At 35.3% G+C, this 19,133-nt stretch overlaps 1 protein-coding gene across 1 annotated transcript in view; it reads left to right on the plus strand.

Annotated features, from left to right (window-relative positions):
- Window positions 1-11,020: 11,020 nt before the first annotated feature.
- Window positions 11,021-19,133, plus strand: part of LOC149588605 (uncharacterized) — a 50,611-nt gene continuing 42,498 nt past the window's right edge. The window contains exon 1 of the mRNA XM_089862535.1: window positions 11,021-11,890. The gene's annotated coding sequence lies outside the window, so the exon portion shown is untranslated. The remainder of the gene's footprint in view (window positions 11,891-19,133) is intronic.

Here is a 19,133-nt window from a genome sequence, read left to right on the forward strand (position 1 = left end):
GTCTCCCATAAATTAAGGGGGGTAATTAAGGAACTGATTTAGACAATGATTTCTAATTTAATTAGGGGGGGGGTCATCTCTAAAACACTCAAATCAAGTCATAACTCGAAAACAGTGTCCCTTGTGTCAAAATGGAGATAGAAGTTACACATTTTCGACTCCAAATCAATTTCCCAAAGAACATCTCCCTTAATTTATGGAAGGCAGACTTATCAAAAAACACCCTGTATAATATAATATAATAATTTAGATAATTAAATATCGTGAATGATTTACACAGTAATTAAAATTCGGATTAATTTATAAAAATTAACACTTCACCATCCCTTTATAATCCCAAATAAATTCCAATCGAATTAAAATTTCAAAAAATAAAAAGTGTCAAAAAAATAAATAAATAAATAAATAAAACCTAATCTAATCTATAGAAAATCAATTTTCGATTGATCAATAGTCGCCTTAATTTCATCTGGTACCAAAATCCAATCAACCATCCACCCCCCCCCCTTATAGCAATTAAGCATTATTATAATATTGACCAACTGACCACACCCCTTTTATTGGGTCCATTCGGGAAACCACCAAAAAGGAAACGTTCTAGACGTTTGTTGTTCACACACACAAAATACATTATTCCACGGTCCCCCCTCCTCTCTGCTACCACCAACACAAAGTTAAGTTACCATTCCTCCAGAGTCCAGACTGGTCAGAGAGAGGGAGAGAGCAGCCTGCAGTAGCCAAACCAAAACGGTATGGCATGGCCAAGAAGTGATATCTAGTTTATTAGGGAGAAGGTATAAATTCACCCCACATTTATATCTAGCTTTATCTCCTGTCCAAAAGACGTAGCCTGTCCGGACGGAATTAATCTCCGCCTCTAAATTACAACCAGCCAGCATCCCATTGGTTCTTGAAAACGCACGTCAGCGCGACGCGAATGACGGGAAATTTACAGTCATATTTTCCGACTGAGGAGAGGCGTCGAAATAGCCCGGGGCCTCCTTTTACGTCCCCCTTTGTATTTTGAAAGGGGGACTGGGACTATAGCGCGTGCCAATTATTAGGCATCTTATACCTTCTCCCTAATAAACTAGATATCACTTCTTGGTATGGCAGACACCCAAACAAGACTATTAAAAAGTGGCGCTCATGGTTGTGCCCTACTCCCAGAGGCGATCATTCCGATACCTATCGGACCCGACGGGGTAAAAGTACCCCAACCCAGACTAGGTGGGGGGATCGTACCCCCCAACCGTATTCTGTTCCTTTTCTATAGAAGAAAGAGCCCCCCCCCCCGAAAAAAAAGTTATTTACGTCGTCCTTGACCCAATGTCGATAGCGGAAGAACTTTTTGCTGATCCTGGTAACCCTATTCTTCCCTTTCATTTTGGTCTGCGCGGCGCTGAAATTGGTTTGTACGTACCGTGACCGACCCCCCCCCCCAACCAATCCCTCCAGACCCTCCAGACCCCGGGGCCACGCCAGAGAGACCTTGGGGGGTACCCATGGGAGGAGGACCCCAATAACCACTGTCTGAGCAAACTTGTCTGTACCAGTTGGAATTTACAATGCAATGAAACAAGAAGTGTTTTTTTTGTATTTCAGAAATGACTTTAAAAGATTACTTAGTCTTCATTATTGTATTGTCAAAATTATATAATTATATGAAAGGTCAAAGTTACTTAAATTGTGTAGCGTGTTCCTAATGGTTCATGAACTCTGTAATGAACCTATAAATTTACCGATACTCTGTGTAAATTCATTTATACAGGGTTCATACAACCTTTGGAAAACAAATTTCAATGAGATTTCCAGGTTTTTCGCCACATACTTCCCTGAATTTTCCAGAGTTACAAGCCTTCAAAGTTTAGTGTAATGCTATTTCCTATGAGGTTGTTTGTTTACGTTTTGCTTAATAACTTGGCCCTTGTTTGTCGTAGCCCTAAGTTTTTAGTATGGTTAAATGGGGGACAAATTGGACTATAACGTACTCAAAGGACATCCCCACATCTCTAATATAACCAGAGTTATGAGCCTCAAAAAAAAAGGCAAATTTGCCTGATTTCCCTGAATTTTACAAAAAATTCGAAATTGAATTATGAGGTTTTTGTCAACTATTTATTTCCCTGATTTTTCCAGGTTTCCTGTTTATAGTGTGCACTAAATTGGCTTACAGTGCTTTTCCCTTGAATTCACCCCCGCGCTCCTCCCACTTACACGATTGCCAGTCATTTGTGAGTGCAGCATAGCAAACGACGGTATCCCTTGGCATTGAAATTACTACCCAAAGTCCTAGGCTTAAATTAACATTTAGACTAAATTAGTATAAAATGAGCTTTCAAATACAAAGAAACGCAGCACTTGGCAACATTTATTTAATACCATTTTCTCAATTTCGACGAAATCAAGCAGTTTTTAAAGATAGACGTGAAGTATTATTGAAAATTCGGTTTGAAATGGACCAACTTTCTTCCAGACTGCTTAAGTTTACACATTCGCGTATACCCAGTGATTGAAGGAAAGGTATAATTGATTTACACATAATTCAAAGACGAACATATTCCCCTTCATTCCCAGATTCACCTCAAACACCCCAATTCACCCCTACCCCCTAAAAATACCATTTGAAAACGAAAACAAGTTTCTTTTCAAAAATTGGGCAGACGGGGTTGTTAAAAAGGAGAAACAGCGAAAGAGAGAGAAACAAACTACGAACTGTTAAAGAAATCACAAACAGCTTCCTTTAAAACTTCAAAGTTAAGTTGATTTCCTTACCCTAAACTTAAGTAAATGTCAACATATCTTGTTAGTACTGTTAAAAAGAGATATGGTATTTCAGCGTAGGTAGATTTTACCTTGTAAAATGTAGAGTTCTAGGGTGGTTACAGATGGGGTCATAAAAACTTGCGAAGCCCAGTGGCCGAGATACGAGACTATGTGTGTGTTTGTAAAAAGGGTCAGAGATGCTAGACATCTATTTTTTCCTTCACTCCCTAAGATTTAAAAGAGAGAATAGAGAGAGACCCCTCTACTAGTAAACAGACTCTGGGAACCGTTATGTCTGTCGAAGGGGACAGTTTGAAAAATATAGGGTTAGAGCTAGATTGTAAGTAGACAGACAGACCCCCGATCCCAAAAGAAACCAACCAAAGAGCAAAAAAACACCTATTTTTGTTCGTCTGACAGACAATTTTGTTATTTATTATTTTGGCTATAGCATAAGTTTATAAGGTATGTTCCTACCATAAGTATGACATCAGGGTTCATACAAATTTTGGAAAACAAATTTCCCTGAGATTTCAGGGTTTCTCCCCATATACTTCCCTGAATTTTCCAGGTTTTTCCCCCGTATATGGAGTATTCTATGGAGCAAATGTTAACGAAGGAGGGGGGGGGGGCAAATAGGACTATTACATAATAAAAGGACATCCCCGTATCTCTAATATAACCAGAGTTATGAGCCTCCAAAGTATAGTGTAATGTTTATCCTATGGGGAGTATGTTAACGAACATTTTGCTTAATTACTCGGCCCCTGTTTGACGCAAATTTCCCCGATTTCCATGAATTTTACTAAAAATTCGAAATTTCCCTGCGGTTTTTGTCAACTATTGATTTCCCTGATTTTTCCAGGTTTTCCCGGTTTGAATGAACCCTGGACACTACCTATACAAGTTCGTAATGCTACTGAGAGACTTACAGCTCGAGCTAGTTCTAGCAGAACGACAAGCGACAATTAAAGTCCTACACTCGGATGGTTAATTATTTTTGCAGGACATCTTCTCCTATTTAGTCTGCATTACTAAGCCTTTGACAGCAGCGCCAAAACCAGGTTTCCTATCTCGCTTTACCTCGAATCTATGACCTACCTCACTCACTTCATGACAAGCTCCAGTTTCTAAGTTACCAGTGACAAACTTATGGTAGGAACATATCTTATGTCGATGTACTCTTATAGAGCAGCTAGCTTCCCATAGATTTCCTACACGTGAGACACTCACTACTCAAGGAGGGACCTACATGCTTAAACTAAAAGAATCCCCGCTATGAGCGTTACGTGCTTGGCATGGACAAAGTGGTTTTAGCGTGTTTTTCGCTTCTTCTCTGGTTAACTGTACAACTTTTCAAGAAAGTTTCTCCCCTCTATAGAGAATTCTCGGCACATTCGTCGGAACGCGGGTCAAGGTTGGAGGCGCCGCATGCTCGCGAAACCAGAAAGTTTCTACATTAAATATGTTTTTTAATAAGAAAAAAGAAACACGGCGAAAAGGTATATAGGAAAAAGATGTCAAGAATGAGGAAAAATATTCCTGGATATTAATTTTAGGCCTAGTATTTTACGACTTGTCAATAATCCCAACCAAGACTGGATTAACCCCGAAGTTATCAAACCATTCGGTTTCAACAAGAAGTGATATCTAGTTTACAAGGGAGAAGGTGTAAATTCGCCCCACATTTATAATCTAGCTTTATCTCCAGTCCAAACGTAGCTCCGGAGTTAATCCCCGCCTCTTAATTACACAACCAGCATCTCATTGGTTCTTGAAAACTCACGTCAGCGCGACGCGAATGACGAAAATTACAGTCATATTTTCCGACTGAGGAGAGTGTAACGAAATAGCCCGGGGGCTCCTTTTACGTCCCCCCTTGTATTTTGAAAGGGGGACTGGGACTATGGCGCACGAATACTAAGGCATATCTTACACTTTCTCCCTAATAAACTAGATATCACTTCTTGATTTCATTAAATGAAAACCAATAACACACAGGGGCGGGATGAGTCGCCATCTTGAATTATTTCCCTGGCGCCAACTTTAAAATCCAACGCCAGACGGAGCCACCCGAGTTCACTACACGCTGAGGGAGCGGTGTTTCTTGGCACCAGGGAAATAACCAACCCAAGAAGGCGACCTTCGCCACGCCCCTATGGTATTTGCGCTTCTCGTCTGGCATTAATTTTATGATCTATTAACTTCGGATTTATACAAGTCTGATATTTAGTGTTAATTTTATATCGTTTTGATATACGACGTGTGTTGTAAGAGCGTCAAAATATGGTACTAAGCCAAATTTTTGGTTTGACACGGAAATTGTCTGTTGAAAGTCTGTTGTTTTGCAGTTTTTCGGAAAACAACACGCGAGAACGTTGCCAAATTTCGTTTGTTTAATGCGTTAAGTAATGGCTTTGTTATTATTGTTTTCCAATTAAATGATATTGATTATAACCGATTAAATGAGAAGTCGAATTAACTTATATAATTTTTCAAATTTCTTCTGCGGTACATTTTAATTTGAATACTAATTACTTTCGCCGATCAATATTTTACCATACGTCTAAATTGTAAACTCCGTGGTCCCATTTGTCTCAAAAAATAAATAAGTAAATAAATAAATAAAGATAACTCAAAAGATGTCCCAAGATAACTCAAAAGATGTCCCAAGATAACTCAAAAGATGTCCCAAGATAACTCAAAAGATGTCCCAAGATAACTCAAAAGATAAATAAGTTCCAAGATAACTCAAAAGATAAATAAGTCCCAAGATAACTCTAAAGATAAATAAGTCCCAATCAATATAAACTATAGATAAATAAATACGTGCTAAAACCAATTACTTTCCAATAATAATAATAATTCCAGAAAGATGACCTACAAAATATACCAGAATGCAAACAAACATAAAAATTCCCTGTCAAGAAACGGTGTCACCAACACTTTATAAAAGTAATAGTGAAAGTGAAAGCGTAAAAAAGAAGAAATTATCGGTTGCACGAGAGCAACTAAGTGTTACTTCAATCAATTTTCTTTAAAATAAAAGAAAATACGTTAAACCCCCTAAGGGTGCGCGTGAAAAAAGCTCCCAAGTACCAAGTACTTCCAAAAAAAAAAAAAAAAAAAAAACTTTTCTTCAAAAATGACGAATCTAGCTCTCTCTCACTCCTATAGTCTCGGTCAAACTTTCTCTCCACCTCATTAGATAGTAGAAATTAGAATTTCGAATCTAGGACGACACACATTTTCACTTTCTTCGACCGTCCTAAATAAGAATTACCTTCCCCCCCCTCTCGGTGGCCCTCCTAACATAGTATACCTTTCTATGGAACGTAAAAATCACGTGACACTCAATTTAAGAATCGCTGGGAGGAAGGAAAGTAAAAAAGAAATGAAAAAAAAAAAGATACTTTCGCTAGGGATAGAATCAAAACCCGGAAGCGAATTATTTAAAAAAGGAATATAGCATAAAAAGTATATATTTATACCGGTACAGAAACAAGTTAGTTATCTATATAAGTTTCTTCGTAACATTACCGAAGAATATCTGAGCGTGAATTTTATTAATTACCTCATGAATCTATTTGATTATTGACTTAATATTATTTTCATTCATTTATTCTGCCAAGAATACATACAGCTACTAGGAATTATTATGCCCCCGTATATATCCCATGTTAATTTCTATGAATTCGGATTTTTATTAATTACCTCATGAATCTATTTTATTATTGATTTAATATTTATTTTGCCAGGAATACATACAGCTACTAGGAATGATTGCGCTCTCGTATCTCCCCTGTGTTAATTTAATTTCGATGAATTCGGGTTTTGTGGGTATTCCGGGCTTGAAAACTTGCTACACGACAATCACGCCTCATGCATAATTCTGATGACGTCTTTCTAACTGACGTTCCATTAGTTGGTAGCAACGTGAGTTCCTAATAATTAGTCTAGCTAGCTCCTCCCACAAAGCGCACATCTCTAGATACGTTGAGTGAAAATGAATGTAGCGCATAATTATTCCTCTTTACTGTATGCATTCCTGGTTTGAACTATATACAAGTTACGCAATAATATATGTTTATGGAATTTTTGGAAATTTAGGCAACTTATAAATCGATTGGTCCCTTTTAATTTTAAATAAATACTTATATTAACTATACACTTTGAGTGGCTTGGAAGGGACTAAAATTCCGAGACAAAACCAAGGTAGGATATAGGAAGGTGTGACGTCACACCGTCACTCGAAAGTTCCCAGTAGCAGGCTGACCATTCATGTCAAAATTAAACGAATTCATTTAGCTCTATTGTCAATCTCAAACAATTGACAATCAGTACTCGTACATCTAAAAACGTTAAGAAAACCATTAAGGCTTAGCTGAATTAGATTTATAATTTCATTTTAAACGTATTCTTATGTTTAAGCATTAACGAGTTCTAACTATTTTATACGCTATTGGACGTACCGTGATGGTATATCTACAGCTATTACAACCACACAGTCATATAACGGGTTAAACTAGTCAGTCATATAGTATATATAGGGTTTATTATGACCCAGTTTTAATATAAAAAGTTATACAGGGCGCCAACCAACTTGAAGAGGAGGTTTATAAAATTAAAATAGTATTTAGGCTATTATTGCACCGGTAATAAAGAATAAAGAAAATACGGGGGGAGCTTGTTTGAAATTCTGAATTATGGGACCGAATTTCATACAGATTGTATTAATTTATCATATTTCGTTGATCGCTTATCTTACATTATATTTTAAATGAAAATTGAAAAATCTATTAAAAGGGTTGCCCCAGAAAAATGTTTCAGTTTAATAGAATGTTCCATTAATTGCAGAAGAGAAGTGCAAACACCACAAGAGCGAGGGGGGAGGTCGTATCACCTTCTTGGGTTATTTCCCTCACGCCATGAAGCACCGCTAGAGGCGTGTATTGAACTAGTGTGGCTCCATCTGCCGTTGAATCTTGGTTGGCACCAGGGAAAGGTTACCTATGAGGGCGACCTCAAAATCCCTGCTTGTTGGAACACTTCTCTGTAAGTATTTAATGGAGTGGTCTATTTCCAATGATTTTCTCTGATCTTATTTCAACAGTTGTTAAATTTTTTTCACTTTTAAAATATTTATTGTAAAAATTAAAATTGGAATTTTCCGAAAAACTGAAAAATATTCAACACACACAAAGGTCAAATAATTCCCTGACCTTATGGCTCAACCCCTGACCTTTAACTTCTTTAAGTGGCAATACTTAAAAACCTACAATCATTTTTCATTTGGGAGGGAAGAATTAAGGTACAGGTACTCTTTTTCGCTAAATTACATTACCGTGTAATATATAATTTTATGTTAATTAAATCTGGTATGTACATTACTTAGAATTGAAATTAAGGAAAATATTTTCTTTAAGCTAGAAAAATAATTAACGATATTTAATTACTATTTAAATGAAATGAAATTATATAATAGATATACAGGGTCGTCTATAAAATTTAAATTATACTTGGTTTGTGTATAAAAAGTTTTGTCATCATAAGTTTCAATATTTTTGTTTTTAATATTTTTTATTTAAAAAAGGAGCAATTTTTATTTACAATTTTGGATAAATAAAGGCCCCTTCAGACGATATAACTTTTTTAATTCATTTATATGAGTCAACTTGAGTTGAGGTAAAGAGTTGGGTCACAGAAGTTGATTGGACAAGTTGAACCACCAACCAAATTATAAATTGCATGATCACTGACCAATTTTTCCTGACTCAATTTTTTGACCCATCTAGTTGAGTTTAATTTAAAAGTTGTGTCGTCTGAAAAGGCTTTAAGTATAGAAATGTGGAACGCGTGCACGCATTTAGTCGCACGTGGAATTGCAATTACAAAGTGGGAGTATTAGATTATATACGAGTGTAAACCACTCAAAATGAAATTAAAACTATACACCATAATTTATTGCCCAAAAGCCTTTATATAAATCTGATAAATATAAACAACTATATACAGGGTGTTCCTCCTAGTATTATGGTATTGGACCAAAGCACAATGTAATGGATGGGAAAACAATTTTTGAGTCGAAAATCTAACTTCTATCACCATTTTGTCCAAACAACGGACACAGTTTACAAGTTAGCAATGGACTGTTTTAATTATGGAAGACTCCTTAATTATGGTCCTATAATTAGCCTACCTTTTGGCAACATCCTTTAAAACTAATTTAAAAATCTATTCTATATGAAATAAGTCAGCGTTCAATAATTAACAACGTACGTTTAAGGTCTTAATTATCTGATTAAATCACGATTAATTCAACAAATATTAAATTTCACCGGGTAATTAACTTTGTCATACATCTGTTAAAAAGTCAAAATTGGAATCTGTAAGTTGGTTAAAATGTTAAAAAAAAAAAAAAAACAGCATGGGCGGCTTTATCTTAGGGGCATTCAATTCATAGGCGGTTATAAAAAAAGTGGGTCTCTCTAACGAAAATGATACTTATATAAAAAGAAAGATTTGCAAAATAAAACTTTTTCTGGCTCAAGTCCTTAATCTTTTTGAAAACTAAAACCAAATGCAAATAGAGCAATAAAAGAAAGTAAGGAGTCCGATGTTTACTCTATTTCTCTCTAACTTCTTTGGTCGACCAATCAACACGTTTGACGCTATCTTTTTTATAAACCAAGGTAAGACGTACCACTCCATTTGCTACCAACCAATGAAATCACAGTTAGAAAGACTTCAGAATTACGAGTCTCTTAAGCTCTGCCCACAAAACCCGTGTAGAAATTAACGTTGGAGATTCCTATTAGCCGAATGTATTCCTACTCCGCTAAATAAAAACTCAAGAGTAGACATTCTTGCTAGGGTCTCCGTACAGCTCGTACGTTACTTTCTCTTATTTTCTATTTACGTTTGCTAAAAAAAATCTAAACTTCTCCACAGCACATACCTACATAAAGCGATGGAGAAAAAGTGGTTTCTTTGCAAAAGGGCCTCAAAACAACAACCGGAAAGGCAAAGGGATGGAGGGAGGCGACGTCGGATGATGCGGGGAGGGCATCACCAAGAAACCTACATTCAACAAATATATACCTTTTTTGCTACTACCACCTTTTCCCATTGGAATTCAACAATAATATAAATAATGTCAGTGAGAATTTTAAAACGCGACGCCGGACAGAGAACGAAACGAAAAAGCCACTAAGCTAGTTTTGACAAAGAAAGTTTGACCTAGAACTAAGAAAATAAATGTGGCTTGCACTCACTTTCTCCATTTTAGAAATGAATCATTTACACGATGATGATGTATTACTATATATTGTTTATTTGAGTGAAATGATTGAATTATAGTGCCCTGATGAGTATTGGGCATCGCCTCACAGGGTTGCCACGAACTTTTCAGATTCAAATTCCCCTGATTTGCCCAGGTCTTCCCTGACATTTTACTACGATTTTTCCTGACCTTTTTAGTCCCAATTATCATTTTCCTGACTTTTCTATGAGCCTTTCGGCCATTTTGAAATTCCCTGACTGTTCTATGACCTTTTTGGCTCATTTTGAAATTCCCTGAATTTCCCAGATTTCCCCTGAGCTGTGTCAGCCCTGCATCGCTGTATTTACGTCATAGCCTCATAGGGTTGCCACGAAATTTTCAGATTCAAATTCCCCTAACTTTCCCAGGTCTTCCCTGACATTTTCCTACGATTTTTCCCTGACATTTCATAGACCCAATTGTTATTGTTCTAAATATAAGAAGGGTGTTTACAAATGAACACGGGAAGGTAAAAATTCCCTTCTATATGATTGTATAATAACCCTATTTATGCAGGGGCCATAGACGGAACACGTATGTTATCAGAAGCTTTCGTTACCAACATCAATGCACTGCGGGGAAGACGCATCTACCTAATGTTAATTCCCATAGCCCCTGCAAATATGTCTCCTTTTCTGCATCGCATAATTGTTATTAGGCAAAGAAATGAATCAGGGGCCGAGTTCATATTAAATATTTCAAAATAATTATTTATTTTTTTTTTCTTTAACTAAAACTAGGCCTACATTTGCTAATTTCTACAAACGTAGACGCATTTACTAGAAGTTTATATTTATATATCAGCTGCCCAGTAACATTCAATGAATGTATGGGCATTTTCTATATTTATTCTCCGGCGGAGAGACTAGGAGGAAAATATAAGGGAGATTTATCCACACGGTGACCTAGATACGCGACCAGGGGTTTAGAAAGCTTGGCGATTGGATAAAGGGTACCAGGTGACCCTGATACGTCACGTCTTTAGAGAGAGAGATGGTGGTGGTTGCGTTTTCTTCGTAGGAAGAGCGCCACTTCCACCATTACCACCACGGTGCGCTCCTTTTTACTTATTTTGACTTTTACGGCACTGCTGACCACGCCCACGTGGCGGGAAAAGAGAAAGCTAACGCGTGGCTTCTGCCCTCGCGCGCCGCTGGCGGCTAAACGGCGCCTTTCTGTAGCGGAAGCGACGGAAAAACTTTTTCGCGACAAACCACCTGGCGCTCGCTTACGAGCCAAACGCCAGGGATACCCCGTCACTTCAAAACATTCCCTTTAATAATAACTACCGTTAACTTAATTTTTGCGATCTTAACCTTAATACCGATTAACCTAATGTCAATTAGCTGACACGCGCTCGTCTCAGTCCTCACCCTTAAATCCAAAAAGAAAAATTATATAAATTAAAAATAATTTCCACTCCACGCGGTAGTGTTTTTGATTTGTTTCGGTTTTCGAGAAAAGCGCGCGCGTGTTTTTTATTGCACGCGATTTTTTTCCCGCGCTTATTGGATTTGCGTAAAGGAACCCATCGCATCGTCTGCTTAGTTTTAATTTTTCGCAAGTGTCATCGACTCACTCAACAACGTCACTTTATATTGGATTTTAGTGCGCGCGCCAAAACACCTCTATCTATCAAACGATATTTGATGAAACATCCCGTGATTTAGTTCGCGTAATTCGCGTGTTTTATGTTTTGATGTCTTTACGGCTGTGTTATTGTGAACAGCTTCAAAACACAAAAAGGGATTGTCAGCGTAGACGTAGTTGGCACTTCATTTTACTGGCATGCGCATTTGCAAGGTAAGAGAAAAACAACAACATATTTTTAAATAAACTACTGTTGACAACGTCATGCAAATTATATCTAAACAATGAGGCCGTCTTCCGCGTTCTATAACCTTGGTTTGCTTTTATTTGAATGCAAATGCAATGCGGGTGCAATATTTCCGATCCATATTACCCTTTAATGTTCTATATTACCCTTTATTGTTCCATATTATCCCTTTAATGTTCCATATTACCCCTTTAATGTTCCATATTACCCTTTAATGTTCCATATTACCCTTTAATGTTCCATATTACCCTTTAATCTTCTATATTACCCCTAAATGTTCCAATTTACCCCTTAATGTTCCATATTACCCTTTAATCTTCTATATTACCCCTAAATGTTCCAATTTACCGCTTAATGTTCCAAATTACCCCATTATTGTTCCAAATTACCCCATTATTGTTCCAAATTACCCCATTATTGTTCCAAATTACCCCATTATTGCTCCATATTACCCCTTAATGTTCCATATTACCCCACTCCACCAATAATCCCCCAAACACTACTTTTATATATCGACATTTTTAACTGTTCCATTAATAATATACTAAGTCAATTAGACGTCGTCGGTCGGCCTTATGACGTAGATAATTCTATATATCGTGATAAGTAATTTTTCCTCGTAAAAATATTGGATGAAATAAAAAGAAATGATATCATACGTCAAAACAGTAAATAAAAAGATATTTTTGAAAAACCCCTTCGCTCTTTGCGAGAAATCAAGGCCTGTACAATCACGAATATTTTTCATTATATACACATAACTATGACGAGATTCTAAAACTATATCATACGCGGATAGAGAGCGCTATTGTCTACGAAAAATTATTTAAAAAAAAATTAATAAAATTTTCATAATGAAATCTCTGCTAAGACAGCTGTTTACATCCCAGAGATACCTCAAATAAATAAATTGAAAATCAAATAGAAATTTTTCACGTAATAAAATAAAAAAAATACAATATCGAAATATTTTGGTTTTTAATTTTTTTATATAACTTTCCCAGACTTGCGGTTGATTAAAAAATTTGGGAGAAATTAATTGAATTCACGCTTGATTGACTTTATTACTTATAATATAATATATTTAAAATAATAATAATAATTTGAATTAAATCTATATACAATCCCTTTTCCTTTCTACAACATAAAATCATATTTAAGTGTACGGAAATTTATTATTTCCCTTAAGTTTCGTTCGCACTAAGGATAATTTTAATGGGTCAAGACTTTAAAATAGTAAAAATTCACTTCATTATGAAAAAAAAAATTATCGAAAATAATAATTTTATAATAACATCGATATTGTAGCTTTGACCTTTACCATGCTCTTATTTTTAAAATGGCGCCGAGGGGCAAACAACTCTCTGGTTACGGGTCAAGGTTAGTAGTCCAGTGACGATCCCCTCGCAAAAGCTATAAATAATACCGAGGAGCTAATCACTCATCGTAAGCTGTGTACACTGTAATTTAAAAACCCTTGACAGTACTAAAATACTTGCTTCATTTCATTTCATAATCAGTGCGTATAATAAACTAAGAACAGAAAGCCTAATGCGAACTCGACTAATCTTTAATATTAAAAAGTAGAAAAAAAACCTACTTTTTTCTTTTTTTGGGAAAAACTTTGAATTTATTACGGCTATATTTATAGACAAAAGGGTTGGGTTTTAAAAATAAAGCTTTCTTTGGATAATTACACGGTTCTTTTCCGCCACTATACTATGCTATGTAGGAGTGTTTCAAGCAGCCTGCGTTCAAGATTATTAGGAAACGACATGGAAAGAGTTAAGGCCCATTCAGACTGTAGACTAAAATCGGTGAACTCGCTTTTGCTCTCTTAAATAGACACGTGTCAACGTCTACGTAAAAGATTTGTGCGCGGGTTTAGTTTGAAAACTAGTTTTCAGTTTCCTCGGGCAGTGTCAAGGTGGCACCACTTCGTTCGTGCTTTTTCTCCAGCCATAGCCCACTCGATCATGCGTTACTAACGCGTGATCAAATGAACTATACGCATTAGCAGACGATATATGAAAAAATTAAGGATTCTTGGCGCGGTATTTGAAATTCATTTTGGATGTTAGTCTATCTATTTTAGTATTCAAAAGTCTTGGTTCGAAAAACAAACATATACACGACTACGTTTAAGTCGTCTGCTCTGGCGTCTGAACTGGGAAATGAACGTACTGTACCCACGTGCCGGAACCAGGCGTTCCATAGGAACGTTAGATTTTACTCATGTGTCTGAATGGGCCTTTAAAGCTTTAAAAGATTTAAGAGAGAGTTAGTTGGGTAACCTTGCCTCTATAGTGGTAGTAGAGCTGGGTGTCGACTACACGGCGAATTTTCATTTTAACTAAAACCGTTTTCTAAATATAGAGTTTAGGTCAGAAAAAGCGCGCGGCGCGGGTAAACTAATGCGACGCTTACGATATTATAAATTTACATAACAGGTGTCGAATTACATCTCTTATAATATAGCGGTGTTTTATATATATATATGTGTAGTGGTAATCGTTAAACTATTTTTACTATATTTTAAAATTTTATATAGACAAGAATTAAATTATAAGCTCGGGTTGGTTGGTTTAATTTGAATTTAGTTTGGGTACACTATACAACGCATTTGTTGTTGTTGTTGTTGAAAAACGCTTCTATTTTAGCTTCTTATGACGTTTAAAACTATAATTAAAGTGTCTTAATTGGTTATTGCATAATTGAAAATCAATATTCCTTGGCAAATGAGATAAATTATATTATATTTAACTATAACGTAAGTTTATAAGATATGTTACATGATAAGTATGACACTACCTACATTACTCTAGTTCGTAATGCTAGAGACTTACAGTTCGAGTTAGTTCTAGCAGAATTAACTACACTCGGTGGTTAATTTTGCAGGACTTCCATCTTCCTATTTAGTCTGTGCTAAGCCTTTGACAGCGCCAAAACCAGGCGTCACTTTACCTCGAATCTATGACCTACCTCCCTCACTTCATGAGAAGCTCCAGTTTCTAAGTCACCAGTGACAAACTTATTAGAGAACATATCTTATAAACTTATGACTATAATAATTCAAATATCAGCTAGCCAATAGGCGTAGATTTCAACGGGGTTTAAATCAAATCAACAAGGTAGCAAATTTTAAAATATTATAAAGACACTCGGTCAAAGGCTAAACATAAGTTTGTTGTTCTTGTCGTTAATTTGAGAGTATATCTTTTGGATTACAGCCAATCTTAAAGAGCAATTTTAAATTTACCTAATTTCGAATCTGGCTTTTCTGGAAAGTCATTTCTATTCTTAAATTACGATCCCCTCTTTTTTGGACAAATTAAACGCGTCATGTAAATTTTTATGTTAATTACCAAGAAAAACCGGGGAAATTACTTTATGACGTAAAACGGGAAAAATAGATATAAATAAACTGCAGATAAATATCTACTTCAAAGTAAAAAAACATAATACATAAATTAAGGTATTATTGCTTTCAATTTAATAGAGAAAATATACTGACGTAAAGATTAATATATATGGTGTTTCTAATTTAATTAAGGGCCCATCTATAAACACTCAAATCATAACTCGAAAACGGAAGTTATACATTTTCAACTCGAAATAGATTTTCCAAAGAACATGATCTCCCCTAAATTTCTGATAAACTTATCAGAAACACCCTGTATATTATTGTTGAAGTCAAAGCTTTATTCCAACCTACCTACAAACCCGGTAGTAAATAATTTAGTCAATCCAGGCATGCATCTTTTTAGACCTTTCAGGGGGAAAATTCGGTCTATATGCAAATTTAAAAAAAAAACACAATAGTTTAATTGCCTGGATGGTACCGAGACATTAGTTTAAAATTAATCGAATCTCAACGCATCAAAACAATGCACAATGGGGTGGGGGTGGGTTTAAATATATACAGGGTGTTTCTGAAAGGTCGATCAGAAATTAATGGCGATTATGTTTCATTGGAAAATCAATTTTGAGTCGAGTTTTTTTTTACAAATGATGGCCTCTTATTTAAATTAGAAATCATTGTCTAAATCCCTTTCTTAATTAAATTTAATGGGTGACCCGTAAAATAATCCAAAAATAATTTGAGAACGGGGTGTCCCAGACGCTTGGTTTGCTTCCCAGAAATACACTGATGTTTTTCCCAGGACCAACACACTAAAGGGGTTAGTGAAATATCCCTTAACCATTTCTTAACTTTAAACCGTGCCTTAAAAGGGTTGCCTGGTATTTTTGTTATTAGAGCATCTCCTGTATGTAATGTATACAGGTTTGAAACTGAATGATAATTATTGAATATAACACAAAATTCTTCAAGCTTTCAAAGTCTGTTATAGATAACGGTTGAATACTGCACACGTCACAAATGACTGGCAACACTGTGAAGCACCACTATCTATACAACGATAAATCATGAAACGATAACCTTGAGAAGTGAAAGTCATCATATCCCTTTTAAAATATTAAAATGCCCAACAAAATTCTTATGTAAAAAAAATCCAAGAAAAAAATTTAAAGGATCTCAATTCCGAGGCTCAATTCTATATGCATTCAAAACTAACCAAGTACCCTCCGATGGTGCCCCAAGTTCTCCCTCCTATTCAGATCACCTGAGAACCCACCAGTAAGTGTAGGGCAGCACTGGGGCAACCTGAGATTCTTCAAGAAAAAGAGAATAATAAGAAAGAGGTTCCCTTCCTTTTGCACCATCGCATATTTTTCTCTCCAAATCTCCTTTCTCTTTCTGGGCTATTGAAAGATATGACCTAGTTATTTTTTTGGGGGGTACCCAGGAAGAAAGGGGGCATAAACGGGGGGGGGGCAAAATCAAATCTATATTCACGTGTACAAGCGTGAAATCTAAGATTTAAAAGACATACACGAGATTTAAGAGGAAAAAGATTTCGTCTAAAATTAAAATCTATTCGGTCCGTAGACAAGGAATAACTAACGTTGTTATTATTAGCATAAGTTTATAAGTGATATGTTCCTTCCATAAGTATGACACTACCTGTATACTTCGTAATGCTACCGAGAGATTTACAGCTTGAGCTAGTTCTAGAAGAACGACAAGCGAGAACTGAAGTAATACATAACACTCGGTGGTTAATTAGTTTTGCAGGACTTCCATCTAGCTCCTATTTAGTCTGAACTTACTAAGCCTTTACATCATCAAAACTAGGAAAGATCTATGACCTACGTCACTCACTTCGTGACAAGCTCCAGTTTGTAACCAGTGATGACAAACTTATAAGGAACATATCTTATAAACTTATGTTGTTATTAGAGAGAGAGAGAGAACCACGCGTGTCATTCTTATTTTCTCTCTCTTTATTTTTACCCCCTCGATTTGTTTTAAGGTATTAACAAATTTATCCGAATGTACAAAACGGAAACTTAATTTTACAGACCCCGTTTAAGGCGTATTTTAGGGAAAGTGGAAGCCGAAATTAAGAAACTGTTTTTCCTCATAAATTAGAAATCAAGGTTTCCATTAAATCAAGTATTTTTTTTCTTACTAAATCGTATATTTAAATAATTCTTTTAGGTTGCGCAATTTATTGAATTGGACCTTTTTTATATATTTTTTTTTTTTGTTTTAAACTAGTTTTTTTTTTATTTTAAAAACTTCCTGGTTGTTCCGGTATTTTTGATTTAAGATAAGATCGGTTTTAATTGAGTTTATATGTTTATTTTAAATTATTCTTTTTTTAATAAGATGTTAATACTTAATTCATTCGTTAAGTCTGATAATTAAAATTTTTAACTCGCATCAGATCAAGCTAACTAGAATTAATGGTTAAAGAGAAATATTTCCCAAAAAATCTAATTTAAAATTTCACAAATAAATTAAACTTATTTTAAACTTCCTTTTGAAGGTTTGGCAATCAATTAAGCCTAATTCAAACTTTCTTGGAATATTTGGCAATCAGCTAAGCCTAATTCAAACTTTCTTGGAATATTTGCCAATCAGCTAAGCCTAATTCAAACTTTCTTGGAATATTTGGCAATCATCTAAGCCTAATTCAAACTTTCTTGGAATATTTGGCAATCATCTAAGCCTAATTCAAACTTTCTTGGAATATTTGGCAATCATCTAAGCCTAATTCAAACTTTCTTGGAATATTTGGCAATCATCTAAGCCTAATTCAAACTTTCTTGGAATATTTGGCAATCATCTAAGCCTAATTCAAACTTTCTTCGAATATTTGGCAATCAATTAAGCCTAATTCAAACTTTCTTCGAATATTTGGCAATCAATTAAGCCTAATTCAAACTTTCTTCGAATATTTGGCAATCAATTAAGCCTAATTCAAACTTTCCTCGAATATTTGGCAATCAATTAAGCCTAATTCAAACTTTCTTCGAATATTTGGCAATCAATTAAGCCTAATTCAAACTTTCTTGGAATATTTGGCAATCAATTAAGCCTAATTCAAACTTTCTTCGAATATTTGGCAATCAATTAAGCCTAATTCAAACTTTCTTCGAATATTTGGCAATCAATTAAGCCTAATTCAAACTTTCTTCGAATATTTGGCAATCAATTAAGCCTAATTCAAACTTTCCTCGAATATTTGGCAATCAATTAAGCCTAATTCAAACTTTCTTCGAATATTTGGCAATCAATTAAGCCTAATTCAAACTTTTTTGGAATATTTGGCAATCAATTAAGCCTAATTCAAACTTTCTTGGAATATTTGGCAATCAATTAAGCCTAATTCAAACTTTCTTGGAATATTTGGCAATCAATTAAGCCTAATTCAAACTTTCTTGTAATATTTGGCAATCATTTAAGCCTAATTCAAACTTTCTTGGAATATTGGGCATTCACCTAAGCCTAATTCAAATTTAACGTAGCAACAAGTACAGTACCAAAGAAAGCCCTCCGTTTTGACCTCATATAGGTATGGGCTTCTTAGTAATACGGTTAAAAAAAATTAAATGTCATGTTTTTTGATAATTTAAAAAATTTTCAAATCACAATTTATTGTATTCGCTCTTGTGATATACGAAGATTAGCATATATACTGTTGTTATGGTAAAGCCAGACATGGCGTAGGTTTGAGTGCAGACGTCAACGCGGTTTTTTCTCTTCTTCATAGAAACCATTGTTGACGGGTAAACAAGATCGTAAAAACTTTTACTCATTAAAAAGTGAATCTCGAATTCAAAAAAGGTTTTTTTTTGCCA

The sequence above is a fragment of the Phalangium opilio genome, unplaced genomic scaffold (genome assembly GCF_054372755.1).
Source record: "Phalangium opilio isolate 3A_F unplaced genomic scaffold, DU_Popi_V2 ptg000540l_1, whole genome shotgun sequence".
NCBI classification, from domain to species: Eukaryota; Metazoa; Arthropoda; class Arachnida; order Opiliones; family Phalangiidae; genus Phalangium; species Phalangium opilio.